Here is a 5,918-nt window from a genome sequence, read left to right as displayed (position 1 = left end):
CCCCCCCACACACACACACACAGAAAGGAGAGAGAGACAGCCTCCACGCACACATCTGCACACACACGGGAGAAGGCACATCCGACCACACACACACACACACGGGGGACTGCCTCAACACACACACATATACATAAGGGAGACAGCCCCCACACACATCTACACACACACACAAGGGTGACAACCTCTACACACACACACACACAGAAAGGAGGGAGACAGCCTCCATACACCACACATGGCATACACAACCTCATCTACACACAACCACACGCATTCATTGACACAGATGCAAAAAGGAGAGAGGTTGGTAGCCTCCACACGCAACCACAAATATCTGTACACACACACAAGCACACACACATTTACACACATAGGCAGAATGGAGGGAGACAGCCTTCACACACAGCCACACACACACATCTACACATACACAGACTATCCCTGGGCAGGCTCCTGGGATGAGGGGATTTCTGTGGAGGGGAAGGGGGGGAGGCAGGCTATTTAGCAGAAGCTGGTGTGCAGGAGTGTGCGGACAGGGGGGGGGGAGGGGGACACCACCCCCTGCCTACAGGTGTGGAGCTGTCTTACAGTTTGTCCTCAGCACACAGACCAACCCTGCCAGCCCTAGCTGCCAGAGATGACTACTAGAGCCGTCCAAATCTGAGGTTTCCAAGCAGACCCAAATCTGGCTGCTGCCCTCAGGGAGTTGTGCCCCAAAATGGGGAGCTATAGGTGAAGCGATGGGGGCCTTCCCTGTTCTCCCAACTCCACCGAGTCCTCCCCTTCATCTCCACACATGGAGGCACCCTTCTTTCCAGAGGAAGTCAGCGAGAGAATCAGCTGCTGAAGTCTTCCAAGACTCCATCCCCTTCCCTACTGCTGTAGGTCAGGAAGGTGGTCTTATGGTGGTCTGAGCCCTGAGGTGGCCTCTAGAACAGCTTGGTCATGTTTAGGGGTCTGGGTGGGCCCTGGCCAATTTCCACTGAATCCCTCTGTGCCTCATAACCTGTGCACAAACCACAGATCTTTACACACCCTGGCTATTTAAACAGTGGGTGTAAGATTCTCCAGCTCCAGAGGCCCATTCGGCACAACCTGAGGCCTTGTCTACACAGGAGTTCTGCTTAAAACTTCCAACCCTGACACTATCGTGCATGCAGCACCCCCAGTGGCTACAACAGCAAGAACAGTAGTGTACAGCAGTGATTTTCAACCTTTTTTGTGTGTGAGGCTCTGCCATCCTGCAAGGGAAAAGCCATGGTTTCGCACATTTTTCTCCTTTAAAGGAGAATCCATTTTTGTTCATGACCCCTTAGTATATTCTTGCGACCCACGGGTTGAGAAATGCTGGTGTAGAGTACTGGCATTTAACCACCAGAGCTGGTTTAGACCAGTAAGGGTCAACCTTTTTGACAGGAGCGACACAAATTAGCCCCTAACCATCCCCAAGTGCCACTCTGACCCCTTTCTACCTGATCTACTGCTTTGCTTTCTGTTCCCTGTGCTCCCTGACCCAGCTGCTACTCTGCTTTCTGCTTCCTGCCCTATTTGCCACTGTGCTGCCTGTCCCCTCCCCAATCCGCAGTGTGCCACACACAGAGGCTGCCCATGCTACTTGTGGTATCCAAGCCCCAGGCTGGCCACCCCTGCTCTAAACAGCTCTGTGATGCTAACCCTGCCTGTCAAGCTATGCCAGCCCTTGAGCCAATGTAACCACCAAGGGAGCTTTGCCCCTGGTAATGCAATGGTGAGAGGTTTTACAATTACAGCAGACCAGTCAGGCATTACAGATCTCTCACTGACTTTAGCAGGCTTTGGATCAAGGACTGAAAGAGCCAAGGTGGTTTGAAACTTTCCACTCATCTTTTCCTTTCCGTATTAGTCAACACCAAGCGGCTTCAGCTAAAATCAGGAGGCTGCACAAACACTTCACAGAGACAGCCTTGCCTGCAAGAACTTTCCCTCACCCAAAAAAGGATGTTTCATTATCCCTGTCTGTACAGATGAAGAACTGAGGCCTACTGAGGTTAAGGACATGGCCCAAGGTACAGTCAGGAACTGAACCCTGATCTCCCAAGACCCAGCCCAGTACCTGAATTAGAAAAGGGTCCAGATTCTCATTTCTTCCTATGCCTACAGTGTCAATTGGTTTGGATGTCACCTAATTATGTGAGCTGCAGATAGAGGAAAATAGAGTGGTTGTTAATAGGAAAAGGCATCATGTGCTCTCTGCTGTTGCAAATGTGCTGAATGGAATGACAGGAGATTCGTGCACTGGGAGAAAAGAAATCTCCAAGCCACTTCAAATGGCTCCATGCGAAGCAAATGGAAATGCTGTGTACAAAACCCCAAATCAAATACCTGAGCTAGGAAAGCGCTCTGTGGCTTTTACCAAATGGCAGAGCTAAAGCTTGAGAACACATTGCACAGACCAGCATTAATGAAAATGCCAGGGAGATGTGTTTTCTTTTCATAAGGTTAAACATTATTGTTTGGTGTCTGTTAATTCCTGGAAATTTTTACACTATGCTTCATTACAAAATACTTTTCCCACCTGTGTTGCTCCCACCACTGGCACCATTGCCATAGCTGCCCAGTTTATCCTTAATTTGGCCTTCATCTGTGAAGTAAGTGGGTTACAGACCATCCCAATTCAAATGATCCAGGTTCTATTGTGCTGCTTCCATGGTGCTCCCAGAAACACTGCTGAGAAGCAGATCCTGCCCACCCATTCTTACGCTGCATGCACCAAACCCAGAAATTAGATGATGGAGCTGCAAGGAGTATACTCCCATCAACCAATCCTGAGCTCTCTGTCTCCTTCAGGCTTAAGAGCAATGGCAAGGCCACCCTCAGTGCAGCTTGGGGGGCTCATGTTTATATCTAGCATGGAGCATACTCCTTGGTGGTTGTCTCAAGAGCATCAGAGAAACAGTATAGACAGGGCCCTTGGCACTTGTGAAAATCCCACCCAAGTTGAATGGAAGCCTGGTTAGTGTCCTTTAATTCACACCACCCAGTTCTAGCTACACATCTTTATAGAGATTTCCATCATGGCAAAGAAACAAAGAAAAAAACAGAAGAAGCAGGGGTAGGTCATTAGCAAGCACTAACTAGAGGAGGGAAAAACACTGACACTGCAAAATATCTAGACTAGTTGGTGATTAGATGGGAGAGGGGTCAGGGGGAAATAATGAAAGTAGGAAACAAACTGGTTAAGCATCAGTTCCATCGAACTCAGCTCCAGCTTTGCCCCTTGAGCCAGCTCCTCTCAGCTGCTCACAGAAAAAGTCAATTTAACCTGAAATGTTGGCAGACATCCTGGGAAGCAGCCCAGCAGATTTGAAATGGAGCTGAGGAAGAAGGGTTCCTTGTAAGTCACCTATATCTAGGAGGCTTCCTAGGCAGTTCTTTAATAACTTATTAGACCTGATGTGCTACTTAGTAGTCTGACATACTTTTTGAGATGAGCCCTGAGAAGAGTTTAAGATAGTGGAGAATTCCCTCCTCCCTCCCACTGAAAACTGAGGACGTGGGTGGAGCAGATTCTGAACGCACCTGCCAGCAAGAAAGACAGAAATATCCATGGGTGTTTCTTTTTTGAAAGAAAAGCTGTGATTTGTATCTCCACCTTTGCCTTCGGGAGCATGCTATATGCGGAAAAAACATCTCACACAGAAGAGGATGAGGAATGGGCAAGCATTATGCTTATATTACTTGTTTTACACCTCTTCTTTATTTTCTTTCTGCCTTTACTCCCACTCCTCCTCTAGTTTTCTTACAGTTATTCTAAAGGAACAACTTCTTGCTTACCCAGTTTTTCTATGGTAGATGGCATTGTTAACTGGTAATAGAGGTTTCCACTTACTGGGTCACTTGTCCAAATTCGCACTAAAGTTATTGAGCCATTGGATGGAATGTTTAGTGGCTTTGTAAAGTTAGTTTTGTCGTCTCAATCCAGTTTCTCATGGATAAAGAAAAGTGGCATGCCTTCCAATAGCTTTGGTTCTTCAAGGTGTATTGTCCACATGGATTCCATTCTGGGTGCATATGTGCCCTATGGGGTAAAATCTGATTCCTTTTCAACAGCAATGTCCACTGGAACATCTGCACTCTGGGAGCCACCATGGGCAACAGAACTGCATAAGAAGGAGGGCAGCCTCAACAGCCCTCTTAGTTCCTTCACCCTTGCCATGTGTCAAGGCAGAGCAGGGATGGCTGGCGGGACATAGAAGTGGTGTGGACAACACATCTGGAAGAAGTTAGAGCCACTGCTGCTTCAAAATTTAGATAGCTATTTAGATGTGTTATTCTGAAGTTAGGCAGAAAGCAGGCTAGTGTGGCACCTTACATAATAACCCATTCAGAGAGGCATGAGCTTTTGTAGGCTACAGCCTACTTCTGTCAGATGTTATGTCAAAGTAGGCTGTAACCTGTGAAAGTTCATGCCTGTCTGAACAAGGTAGTCTATAAGGTGCCATACTCCCCCGCTTTCTACTGCAGAATATGTAACTGTTCTTTCTTCTTTGAGATATTGATCCCAGATCCCAGTAGTGTAACTACAGGGAGCAACCGAGGCACGAGGCTCAGGTGACAATTTAGGGGGATGTGCAGAAAGGGGAGCCCCATGCTGCTGACTCAGCTGCTTGCTGCTGCTGCTGTCAACAGCAGTCCAGCTGCGGTTGCCATCCCCATAAGCAGTTGCCACCCAGGCTCATTACTACTGTGCAGAAGCATCACATCATGCTTCCTGCCATGCAGTCCTACTGCACAGTAGTAACAAGCTATTGTGCAGTCAGCAACTCATGCAGACATGGCCAGTGACTAGCAAAGAGTATTTAGAAGAGGTAAGAGGAGTCCTACTGGAATATTAATAGGAGGACCAAATCTGCATCTGCCTTACAGCTGCACAGTAAATGTAAAAGCATGGGCTAAACTCAACATTGCTGCCTGACAAATCTCAGTCATAGGGATGTTGTTCAAAGACACAAGGGAGGATGTCGCCTGGGCTCAGTCAAACGGGACCTAATATGTCTAAACGAGTCTTCTGTTGCTAAAACATTGCAGGTGTGTATACAGTCTGAAACTCACTTGGATTCTCTGCAAGAATATCAATTATCCTCTCATTTGGTAAATGCAACAAACAGTCTCAGCAAGCTTTTGATTGATCTGGTCCAGGACAAGCCTCTAAGTACAGCTAGTGTGTGAAGTGTTGCTTTGGTTGGCAAAGAATGAGGCTTAAGGGAAAAGCCAGGAGATGAACAGAATAATTAATGTGAAAGAGACACCCGTAGTCAGGAACTTAAGGTGAGACCTCAAAGTGACTTTGTCTATGGACTAAGGAAGACTTGCCATGAGACTGTAGATTTCCTTTTATCTGCATCCTACTCTGGAAAGAAATATGCGGGACTGCTGCTAAACAGTTCCCCAGTAATGTCATCCATGATGCAGACCGCCACAAGCAGGGATGCCAGACCTTCTTGGAAGACCTGACTAGGGCTCTGAAGTGAGATGCAATCAGTAAGCTGACCAGCCTCTAAATGAATAGGCTCAAGTCATGCATATATATTTTGCAGTGCTGCAGACCTGTCTGCAGTGCTGCAAACTGCATGCACTGCACACACATGCATTCACTGTGCTGGTAATTTGCAGTACAGTGGGGGGTTTTTATACCGGGAGATACTGGTGTAAAAAAAAAAACCCCATGGCAGAAAAAAACAGGAGGCAGCGTGTGCCACCTGAAACTGGAGTCTGGTCAGCCAGTCACAATCTGGCTGCCGGCCAGGCTCCATGCACCTGGATCACCGCTGCTGCAACCCCAGGAGGCCCCTAGAGTCCCAAGTAAGGCTGTTGGGGCCAGCCCAGGTGCTGGTCCCAGCCTCCCCTACCCCACCCAGGGCAACTTGCCGTGTGCC

The sequence above is a fragment of the Alligator sinensis genome, unplaced genomic scaffold (genome assembly GCF_000455745.1).
Source record: "Alligator sinensis unplaced genomic scaffold, ASM45574v1 scaffold140_1, whole genome shotgun sequence".
Taxonomy (NCBI): domain Eukaryota; kingdom Metazoa; phylum Chordata; order Crocodylia; family Alligatoridae; genus Alligator; species Alligator sinensis.
This window is presented reverse-complemented; position numbering follows the sequence as displayed.